The sequence below is a fragment of the Suncus etruscus genome, chromosome 12 (genome assembly GCF_024139225.1).
Source record: "Suncus etruscus isolate mSunEtr1 chromosome 12, mSunEtr1.pri.cur, whole genome shotgun sequence".
NCBI lineage: Eukaryota > Metazoa > Chordata > Mammalia > Eulipotyphla > Soricidae > Suncus > Suncus etruscus.
In genome coordinates, this window is record NC_064859.1 from 31,607,887 (window position 1) to 31,620,454 (window position 12,568).

A 12,568-nucleotide genomic window follows, 5' to 3' on the forward strand; every position below is an offset into this window, starting at 1 on the left:
GGGAGGGAAAGAGGACTGCCTTGATGGCGCCCTGCCATTGGCGGGAGAGAAGGCGTGACAAGTGTCGCTCGAGGGGTGGAGAGACAGACCCCCCTCCCTTAGAACCCCTGAGCTCAACTAGGAGCAAAGGAGACTTGGCCCATCCACAAGGGTAAACGCGGGAAGCTGAGACCTTCCGCTGCTGAATGCTTGCTTGACCCGGAAGCACTAGATGGTTTCAAAACTCTCCCGTCTGTGCAGGGGCGGGAAAGACTGAAGCCTGGGGACCGGCGGGCAGCTTCTCAGTTGCTAAGCGACCAGGCTGCAGCGCCCGCGCGCACCGGGCCTCTGGGCTTTACCCAAGGGGATTCTGTGGTTGCTGCTACTCGGTGCAAGCTGTGCAAGACTGAGGGAACTCGCCACGCCCTTCTAGAACCTTCTTTTTTTTTTTTTTTGTCAGGAGACCCTGCAGGTGACCCCTAAGGTCTCGTTGAAAGATTCGTTGAAAGATTTGCAGTGACGCTTCCTTGAGGAAGGTCTTGGGGCCTTGCGTCTTGCCCACACACCGGAGACAGGTGAGCCCCAAAACCAACGCCATAGGTTTTTTGGGGTTTTCTTGTTAATCCTTAAGGTCTCAGAATGTGGTTGGAATTATCTTGCATTGTCCTTTTCTTGATGGGGACTCATCTGGGCAAGATGCCCTTGATCCTGCCCAGCATCACTTTGGGTGGCCTGTTGGAGGACGGTAGCGTTCTTTCTGGAGTGGTCCACAAGTTCTCATCCCCTTGGAAAGTCTTCCAAGTTGAATAGAAAAATAAAGTAAATCCAGCGCCTCTTTCTGGAGCTCACCCGAGGTGTCACTTTTTTTCCCCCTCTGAAGCCATCCTTGGAGGTTGACACTTTTGCCCTCTCTCTCTTTGGAGAATCAGGCGCTCCTTAGCTTCTTCGCCTTGACTAGTAACTTCTAGTTACTTTTCTTCTAAGGCTAAGTGTTCTCTGATTAGGAAGGAGGAATAACGCTAGTTATTTCAGGTAGAATCAGCTGCGAGAGCTGTTCGTTTAATGATGTCCAAGAGAATTTACAAGATCGCTCCAGAAATATTTTATGTGACTATTCAAAAGGAAGTATGGTGTTCTGAAGTCAAGAGAAGTGAAATATGACTCTATACACACACACACACACACACACACACACACACACACACACACACACACACACACACACATTAGGGAACGTCGGTATAGCTTCCTATATTTCTCTGGTAATTGCCAAGTGGTTCCTCTATTTTAGTTTTAAAAGATTTATTGTTGTGAAACCAATTCGAGCTATGTCCCCCCCCCCCCCCCCCCGGAGTGGACCAAGTTCAGGGCGAAGCTTCTTATCTGCTATACTGTCTTTCCATCCCTCTCCTGAGCTAGCATTTGGTTAACATGCTGAATAATTCAGTTTTCTTTGAGTCACTTGTTTTGCTTTGGGAATACATTCCATGGTTTTCCTCTTATATCAATGGCCACTCTTTCAGTGTTCCTTGCAAATTCTTTTCCCACCATCTCTGGCCTCTTAATATTGGAGCAATTGTATTCTAATCTATCCACAACTTTATAAGTTGTCTGATTCATAAAAGCATAATTTTACAGGTTAATTCTGTGTCAGCCCTTGTTCCCCACCCCACTTTGTAGATAGTCCTGAATTATAGGCTACTTTATCTACTCATCTTCTCTTGGTTTTCTTTTTTTATTTGCTTGGCTTTTTTTGTTTTTGGGGTCACACGCGGCCGCGCTCAGGGGTTACTCCTGGCTCTATGCTCAGAAGTCACTCCTGGCAGGCTCAGGGGACCATATGGGATGCCGGGATTTGAACCACCGACCTTCTGCATGGAAGGCAAATGCTTTACTTCCATGCTATCTCTCTGGCCCCCCTTCTCTTGGTTTTCTAATATGTTTGATTTCACTATATTTTCTACTCTTACGTTGAATTGTAGAAATAATATACCACACCCTTTGATATAGTTAGCATTACTTGAGGTTTCCCTAGTTCTAAGATGTGGGTTATGAGTAGGATTATGAGATTTCAAATGGGATAGTGATGAAGAGCTGATATTGGATTTGATGAATACTGGTTTAACCACTTGACCAGATTTAATAAATTGTTTATATTCATAGGAGACAAGTGTCTGGGGATGTGGCACTATGATAGACTTTGGGGATTCATACAATAATATTATAGTTGTTCCTTTTGAAGCCCCCTAGTGTTATGAAATGCAGATATGTGAACTCACAATGAAAATTTGGTGTTACTTGTAGTAACACTTGTAATATAAAGGGCTTCTGCATTCCTCCATACTTGGCTTCCTGATTTCCTGCGTGAGGCTGCTGAGGAAGACCCCAGCGAACTTAATTGCATTAAGACTCACCAGCAAGGTATGCTGTCTCCACCCACAAAGGGTGGTCTCAGAGGAGTGCTCTGCTTGCTTTGTGGCTGCACGTATCTTCAAGCCAATTAACTCCACCATTACACATAGAAAAGAACCCCACACTACAAGTGAGACAATGGGAAAACAACACAGGCCAATTTCATGCATAGAGAATGAATATGGCAGCTCTGATGACCTGAGAAGAGCCAACCACCTAGTTAGCCTTTTAGATAAGGAGTTTAGAGTGGAAATATGGAAACATGGAGAATGCTCATAGAACTCAAAGAAAGCATTAGATTGAGCTGAACAGATCACAAAGATAGAAATTATAAAACTCCAAACTGAAACAACAGGTCTGAAAAACTCAGTAGATGAAATAAAAACCTCACTGGAAAGCCTCTCCAACAGAGTAACAGCAGCTGAGGACAGATTTAGTGAGCTGGAAGATGAGAAGCATAACAATTCCATACAACAGAAGAGATTGGAAAAGAGCCTTAAAGCAAATGATCAGAAATGGAAAAAATACTCAAAAAATGTGAACAAATGAAAATAGAAGTCTTTGATAAATACAACAGAAACAACATAAGAATCACTGGAGTCCCAGAAACACAGGAAGAAAATCATCAGGAAAAATCAACAGTCAAGGACATCATTGCAGAGAAATTCCCAGAGCTAAAGACGGCATGCAACCAAATCCTGCATGTCCAAAGAGTACAGCTAAGAGAAACCCAAAGAAAAGCACCCCAAAACAAGGGTATCCAGATAGAAAAGGAAGAAGTCAACATCTTTCTGTTTGCAGATGACATGATACTATATATGGAAAAACCCTAAAGACCCTACAAAAAAGCTTCTAGAAACAATAGATTCATGTAGCACAGCGACAGGCTACAAAATTAACATGCAAAAATCAATGGCCTTCTTGTTCATCAATAGTAATAGAGAAGAAATGGACATTAAAAAAATCCCATTCACATTAGTTTCACACAAACTCAAATACCTTGGAGTCAACTTAACTAAAGAGGTGAAAGATCTATACAAAGAAAACTACAAAACCCTGCTTCAAGAAATAAAAGAGGGGGCTGGAGTGGTGGCACAGTGGTAGGGCATTTGCTTTGCACATGGCTCATGCAGGACAGACTGTGATTGACACCCCTCCCCCCCCCAGTGTCCCATATGGTCCCCCAAGTCAGGAGTGATTTCTGAGCTCATAGCTAGGAGTCACTCCTGAGCATCACCTGGTGTGGGCCAAAAACCAAAAAATAAAAGAGGACACAAGGAAATAGAGACACATACCCCGTTCATGGATTGGGAGTATTAGCGTCATTAAAATGGCAATACTCCCCAAAGCATTGTACAGATTTAATCCAATCCCTCTAAGGATACACATGACATTCTTCAAAAAAAAGTAGTTCAAACACTCCTGAAATTATTTTGGAACAATAAACACCCATGAATAGCTAGCACACCCTTGGGAAAAGGAATATGAGAAGCATCACATTCCTCAACTTTTAATTGTATTACAAAGCTATAGTCATTAAAACAGCATGGTACTGGAATAAAGACAGAGTCATATTAGTGGAATAGACTTGAATATTCAGAGAATATTCCCAGAAAACAATCAACTAATCTTAAATAAAGAGGCAAGAAATGCAAAATAGAGCAAGAAAATCCTCTTCAACAGGTGGTGTTGGGACAACTTGTCATCCACTTGCAAAAAAGCGAACTCAGACCTCCATCTAACACCATGCACAAGGGTCAACTCCAAATGGATTAAAGACCTGGATATCAGATCTGAAACTATAAGGTATATAGAACAACATGTAGGTAAAACACTCCATGACATTGATATTAAAGACATCTTTAAGGAGGAAACAGCACTCTCCAAACAAGTAGAAGCAGAGATAAACAGATGACTATAGTAAGATGAGAAGCTTCTGCATCTCAAAGGAAATAGTGCCTAGGATACAAAAGCCCCCCACAGAATGAGAGAAACTTCACCCAATACCCATCAGATAAGTGGCTAATATTGAAGATATACAAGATACTGACAGAACTTAACAAGAAAAAAAAAATCTAACCCATCAAAAAATGGGGAGAATATATGAACAGTCAATTTGTCAAAGAATAAATACAGAGGCTAAAAGGTGATAAAATGCTCCACATCACTAATATCAGGGAGTTGTAAATCAAAACAACAATGAGGTACCATCTCATGCCACAGAGACTGGCACACATCACGAAGAAAAGAACAATCAGGGCTGGTGGGGATGTGGAGAGAAAGGAACTCTCATTGTAATAATGCCCAGAGATAACAGAGATGATGTCTGGAAGGACTGGCTCTCAATGTGAAGCTCAACACAAAGAGTGGTGAGTGTAGTTAGAGAGATGACTACACTAACTATCATGACAATGTTAATGAGTGAGAGAAATAGAATGCCTCTCTAGATTACAGTCAGTGGGTCAGGAAAGAGGAGATTGGGGGTGGGAATGTTGCAGTGGTGAAGGGTGTGTGTGTGTTCTTTTTATGACTGAAACCCAACTACAGTTATGTATATAATCATGGTGCTTAAATAAAGAAAAAAAATGTCAAAAAGAAAAAAAAAGAAATAAAGTCACTTAAGTTTTTTTGTTTTTTGTTTTTGTTTTTGCAACACTCAACAGCTCAGGGTTTACTCTTGGCTCTGTGCTTAGAAATCACTCCTGTCAAGTGCAGATGACTGTAAGGGATGCTGGGGATCGAACCTGGGTCTAACCCAGGTTGGCAGCATGCAAGGCAAAAATACCCTACCACTATGTCATCACTCAGGCTCCCTGTTAAGTTTTGAATTTAAAAATTATGTGAAACCAATTTATGGTGGGAAAAACTTAAAAGTAAATTGCAATAGAAATGTCTTTTAATGGATGGGAATACAAAGATTCCTCCTTTCCCCATAGGTTTGTATATCTGTGAATGAATATTTCTTAAAATTATAAAGAGACTAACCTAAGTTCAACATTTACTTCTGTTTCAGTTATGATTTATCTACAGAAGCCCTATATACATAAACAAGGTGGAAATTCTTTGAACTCTTTCCATGTAACTTGCAAAACTGTTATCAGAAATTGTTTTTCAGAGATCTTTCAACCCATAACTCATTTAGGCCATTCTTCAACTTGACTGAAAGTAAAGAAATGTGAAATACCTGACATGAAAAAGGATTTATTACACACTAATCATTCAAGGCTTTACTAAAATTTACCAAAGTATTCAGGTCTTTCACTTAGAGTTTCTTAGTCAATGTACTCTGAAAGCATAATGAGTTTGAAAAGTTCTTTCAGTATTTCTTTCCCTAAACTGTTTTTATAATTAAATGGCTTAATTTTACACGCTATTTTTTTTGGTTTTGTTTTTGGGTCACCCGGTAGTGCTCAGGGATTACTCCTGATTCTGCACTCAGAAATCACTCCTGGAAGGCTCAGGGGACCATATGGGGTGTTGGGATTTGAACCACCATTCATTTAAGGTTGGCTGTGTGCAAGGTAAATGCCCTACTGCTGTGCTATCTCTTCAGACCCATTTTGTGTATGTCTTAAAAGAGTTATCAAACATTTCTTTTTGTTGTAAACTAGACAGAAGTTATTTTCCAGAAGCCCAAACTATAATGAATATGAATACAATTGGCCATTGAAAATTTCTTGCATCGAATATCATTTGTTCTCCTTTTTAATATGACTAAGATATTAATTGCTAATGTTTAAAATACAATATTTCAGTTAATTCCATGTATAATTTAGCACTTAAAATGCATAAACTTTTTATACCGATCTATTTGTGTTTGTTGTGTTACTATTATAATCAGTAAAATAGTTGCTATTTGGATAAAATGTTATTTTTATTATTTATTTATTTTTGATTTTTGGGCCACACCCAGTGATTCTCGAGGGTTATTCCTGGCTATGAGCTCAGAAATTGCTCCTGGCTTTGAGGGACCATATGGGATGCTGGGGATCAAACCACAGTTCGTCCTGGGTTGGCTGCATGCCAACGCAAATGCCCTAACGCTGCTCTATAGCTTTGCCTCCCCCCTTTTTTGGTTTGGTTAAAATTGTAGAGGGAATATTCTAGGGATCTTGGTGTTTAACATAAATCTATTTGATTGTTTTCAAATATTAAAGTTATAGAGCAGATTTTGGGAATATTACAGGCTTATCTGGCCATTAAATTTCGTAGGCCTGTATCTTTTAATGATGTACTTCTTATTTCTGCAATTCATAGCCATTTGCTTTCTTGGTCTTATTTGAAATGCAGTAAAGGCAAGGAAAGGTGAGGTGAAATATGTCCCCTCAATTTTTTCTAGAGAATATAAAAGTATCCCATATCCTTTAAATAGATGCTTTCAGATGATTGACTTTTTTTCACAAGAAGAAAAGTATCTTTATTTTAAAGTACAATACTTTCCTTGTCCATTATGTCAGTTAAGTGTGTTGACATTTAAAAAAGACTGCTTAACTGAAGTTTCTGTTTACAACAAGCCTAGGCCAGCCAGAGAAATATTGGGAAGGGTATTTAGACTTACTGAACTTAAAACTACTACAAAGATTATTCTAGAGACATGTAGTCTGGCTTTTGGCTTCAGGAACTATCACTTTGGAAAGTGATAGATAGAATTTAATATAAAGATTTTAAATATGCATCTAAAAGTATTAAGTTATCATTCTGAATTCAACCATTGTCAAGGGAATTTAAAATACATTTTGGTTACTGTTGATTGAAATTACTTTAAGAACATTTGAAATTGAATTATTGAATTACATTATAGTGTAGGCTTTAAAAGGACATGATATTTTCTTTCTGTGAAATATTGTTTTCTTATGTCACTATTAGAAAGCTATTACCTAATAGTTATTTAACCCATGTCTAAAATTTCTTAGCTGTGTTCCTGTAAAAAAAAAGCCCCTTGATACTAAATAATGAATATATTTCCTTTTGGGTGGATCGCATTGGGCTACATCCTGTTATGCTCAGGTCTTAGTCCTGACTCTGTAATCAGGGATCATTCCTGGCAGTGCTCAACGGACCAAGGAACAAGGGACCAATCCTCAAGGTGTTCTAAGAATTGAACCAGGATTAATCAGGATTAACTAGGATTAACCAGGGAAAGTGTTTTACCCTCAATATTAGCTTTGTGGTCCAAATTATGCTCCTGATTGGAGTAAGAAAGCAATGTGAACAATTAGAGTGTACCTAAATGTTGATAAATTGATATTAATTGTTTATGGTAAAAAAATTAAGCTATTTGTTTCTTTCTTTTTATTTATTTATTTATTTTTGGTTTTTTGTCCGCATCCTGTGTTATATATAGTATTTAGTATTTGGGACAAGTTTAGCAGTGCTCATGGCTTATGCCTAGATCCGTACTCAGGTATTATACCTAGTTGGTTCAGGGAAACATATGAGATGCTGCAAATAGAACCCAGGTTGGCTGTGGGCAAGGCAAATTCCTTAATGGCAATATTATTTCTCCAGCTCCTCAATATTTGATACATGTTATTTTACTTTCCTGTTTAAATGAGCTATATTATCTGAGTCTTCTGCAGCTAGAAATATTCTTAAGAATTTCACTTCCACTTCTACCACATATTGAGGAATGTTTTTCTTTTTATGGAATAAAAAACCATGGAAAGACAAGTTGGCAAAGTTCATATCTCTTTGGAGAAAATGTTCAAAATACTTATAAAAAAGTATTAATTTGCTGTTTTTATAAATATAAAACATCAAATCAATGTATTGTAGAAAGTACAAAGACAGAGATAGTACCTTTATTGGATCTTGATGGGAGACCATGTGTGTTTGACCCACCCAATAATTTCAAGTGCAAATTAGAGAAATAAAAAATATTAAAAATAAAGAATTAAAGTGTAGGGATTATTGATGTTTTCTGGGTTCTTATTCTATGTGTTAGAACTTATTCATTTAATAGGATAGTTCTAATTTTTTACACTGTCATTAAAATATGTTTATGCATATATATGTATCTGTATGTATAAATTTTTGTTCTGTATAGTTGTCTATTTATCTACTATATAATTTACAGTTTGCAGTATATATAGTCTGTATACAATGTGTTTAGGCTCATATGTATAGGGAGCATGGAAAGGAAAGAGCAAGAATGAGATACATACCACTTATAGTGGAGAACAAGACATTTCTAGATTATTTACAATGTTTTTAGGCTCATTTGTATAGGGAGGATGGAAAGGAAAGAGAGCCAGGATGAGATACAGTCCACCTATTGTGGAGAACAAGACTTTTCTAGATTATTTCCATTATATAATATGAAGAAATAATTAAGAAATAATTTTTTATAGTTTAGATAACATGGTCTTAACAATGGTAAGTTTTATGGCATTTATGTATAAAGTTACCACACCCTGATAACACAAAAGCATCCAAAACCTTCTCCACTGTTCCTGTTTCACCTCTAGTACATTATCTGTATTCCTCTCTTCACCATCTGCTTCACTGTTTGGTAATCTGAGTATTGTAATCTAAGACCAAGGGTTTGATACCGTCTATTCTCTTGTTTTGTCTAGAGAAATAATATCAGTGATTAGTGCTATTAGTGCACTTGTTTTATAAGCAGTTCTCCTTTGCCGTAGTTTTATAGCTTGTATTATTTGTATTAGCTATGTAAGTTTAATTTGTATTGTAACCCTTTACTGAGAAAACTATTGTTAAAGGATATGTTTTTTTTTTACCTTTTTTTTTTTTTTTAATTTAAGCACTATGATTACAAGCATGATTGTAGTTGGGTTTCAGTCATAAATAGAATGAAGGATACATTTTAAAGAGAATATGATCATGACATTTATACAGATATATAATGAACATGTCTACTATTTATGTAAGTCACTAATGATAATATTGTTGCTGGTTCACATGATTATAATCAACTGAAGAATTTTTCAGTGAACTGAAAAGTGAATGGAGAACAGACAAGATTGGTCAATGTTCACTGGATAATAGTAGGTAATATTCTATGAGACTAATTTACATTTCAATTGTCAGGAATAATTTGTAGTATTGCCAGTTTTCTAAAATTAGCATCTATCTCTATAGAATTATAATGAACTGAAAGTAAGTGATCAAACTTGTTAAATTCTAGTTTTGTATTTTTTCCTTTAGCTCTTTAACAGTTTTTTCTCTTGGTGTTTTAAAATATGGATTGATTTTTAGTAGTGATAAGAGAGAAAATCTATCATGTTCAGGCTTTTATTTATTTTTATTTTTTCTATTTTTTGTTATTTTTTTTAACTGCACACAGCACTCTTTGTGTGAGAGCCAGTCCTTCTGGACCTCATCTCTGGGGATTATAACAATAATGCCTTTTATTTTTCCTAAAACCCATACATCAGTGAGATTATTCTGTGTCTCTTTCTTACCCTCTGGCTTATTTCACTCAGCATAATGGTTTCCATGTACATCCATGTATAGGAAAATTTTATGACTTCATCTCTCCTGATGACTGCATAATATTCCATTGTGTATATGTACCATAGTTTCTTTAGCCATTCATCTGTTGAAGGGCATCTTGGCTGTTTCCAGAGTCTGGCTATTGTAAATAACACTGCATTGAATATAGGTGTGAGGAAGGGATTTTTGAATTGTATTTTTGGGTTCCTAGGTATATCCCTAGGAGTGGTATAGCTGGGTCATATGGGAGCTCAAGTTCCAGTTTTTTGAGGAATCTCCATAATGTTTTCTAGAAAGGCTGGACTAGAAGGTATTCCCATCAACAGATGAGAGTTCCTTTTTCTCCACATTCTCTCTAGCACAGATTGTTCTTGTTCTTTGTGATATGTGCCAGTCTCTGTGGTGTGAGATGATACCTCATTGTTGTTTTGATTTGCATCTTCCTGATGATTAGTGATGTGGAGCATTTTTTCATGTATCTTTTGGCCATTTGTTTTTCTTTGAGAAATTGTTTATTTCTTCTCCCCAGTTTTTGATGGTTAGATGTGTTTTTCTTGTTAAGTTCTGTCATTACATTGTATATCTTTGATATTAACCCCTTATCTGGTGGGTATTGGGTGAATAATTTCTCCCATTCTATAGTGACTTTTGTATCCTATGCACTATTTCCTTTGAGGTGTAGAAGTTTCTCAGCTTTAATATAGTCCCATCTATTTATCTCTGCTTCCACTTGTTTGGAGAGTGCTGTTTCCTTCTTAAAGATGCCTTTAATTTTAATGTCCTGGAGTATTTTACCTACGTGTTGTTCTATATACCTTATGGTTTCATGTCTGATATCAAGGTCTTTAATCAACATTTGGATTTGATATTTGTGCATGGTATTAGCTGGGGGTCTGAGTTTGCTTTATTGTAAGTGGCTAACCAGTTGTGCCAACACCACTTGTTGAAGAGGCTTTCCTTGCTCCATTTCTTTCTCCTTATCAAAGACTAATTGATTGTATGTCTTGGGAACATTTTCTGAATACTCAAGTCTATTCCACTGATCTGAGATTCTGTCTTTATTCCAATACAATGCTGTTTAATAAGTATGCTTTATAATACAATTTAAAATTAGGGAAAGTAATGTTTTCCATATTCCTTTTCCCAAAGTTTGTTTTAGCTGTTCATGGGTGTTTATTATTCCAAATGAATTTCAGGAGCATTTGATCCACTTCTTGGAAGAATGGCTCAGGTTTCTTTAGAGGTATGCATTAAATCTGTGCAATGCTTTGGGGAGTATTGCCATTTTAATGATATTAATCTTGCCAATCCAGGAGCAGGGTATGTGTCTTCATTTCCTAGTGTCCTCTCTTATTTCTTGAAGCAGCCTTTTATAATTTTCTTTGTATAGGTCCTTCACTTCTTTAGTTAAGTTGACTCCAAGTTATTTGATTTTGTGTGGCACTAATGTGAATGGGAATTTTTTTTGGGGGGGGGTCACACCTGGCAGCGCTCAGGGGACTATATGGGATGCCGGACTTCGAACCACCGACTTTCTGCATTCAAGGCAAATGACTTACCTCCATGCTATCTCTCCGGCCCCGGGATTGCTTTTTGTTTGTTTGTTTGTTTTTTGGGCCACTTCCGGAGGTGCTTGGGTTACTCCTGGCTATCTGCTCAGAAATCACTCCTGGCAGGCTTAGGGGACCATATGGGACGCCAGGATTTGAACCAACCACCTTTGGTCCTGGATCAGCTGCTTGCAAGGCAAACACTGCTGTGCTATCTCTCTGGCCCCAAGGGATTGTTTTTTTAATGTCCATTTCTTCTCTATCATTATTGGTATATAAAGAGGTCATTGATTTTTGCATGTTAATTTCATAGCCTGCCATTTTGCTATATGAATCTATTATTTCTAGAAGCTTTTTGGCAGAGTCTTTAGGGTTTTCTAAATATAGTATCATGTCATCTGTAAACGGTGAGAGCTTGACTTTTTCCTTTTATGTCTGAATGCCCTTGATATCTTTTTCTTGCCTAATCACTAGGGCAAGTACTCCCAACACTATGTTGAATAGGAATGGTGAGAAAAGGAATTCTTGTCTTGTACCAGATTTTAGAGGAAAGGCTTTTATTTTATCTCCATTGAGAATAATATTTGCCATTGGCTTGTGGTAGATGACCTTGACTCTATTGAGAAAAGTTCCTTTCATTCCCATCTTAATGAGAGATTTTTTTTTTTTTTATCAAGAATGGGTGTTGGACCTTATCGGATGCTTTCTCCACATCTATTGATATGATCATATGGTTTTTCTTTTTCCTTTTATTGACATGGTGTATTATGTTGATTGATTTATGGATGTTAAGCCATCTTTGCATTACTGGGATGAAACCTATTTGGTCGTGGTGAATGACCTTCTTGGTGATGCATTGCATCCTATTTGCCAGGATTTTGTTGAGGATCTGTGCATCTGTGTTCAATAGGGATATTGGTCTGTAATTTTCATTTTTGGCAGCATCTCTGTCTGGTTTTGGTATCAAGGTGATGTTAGCTTCATAGAAACTATTTGGGAGTGTTCCTGATTTTTCAATGAAAGAGCCTGAAAAGCATTGGTAATAGTAGTTTCTCTTGAAAGGTTTGAAATAATTCATTAGTGAATCCATCTGGGCCTGGGCTTTTGCTATATGGAAGACCTTTGATTACCATTTTAATTTCCTCATTTGTGATGGGTCTGTTTATATATAT

At 37.2% G+C, this 12,568-nt stretch overlaps 1 protein-coding gene across 1 annotated transcript in view; it reads left to right on the top strand.

Moving 5' to 3' along the window:
* Positions 1-438: 438 nt before the first annotated feature.
* WDPCP (WD repeat containing planar cell polarity effector) overlaps positions 439-12,568 on the top strand; it is a 288,768-nt gene continuing 276,638 nt past the window's right edge. The window contains exon 1 of the mRNA XM_049784760.1: positions 439-554. The gene's annotated coding sequence lies outside the window, so the exon portion shown is untranslated. The remainder of the gene's footprint in view (positions 555-12,568) is intronic.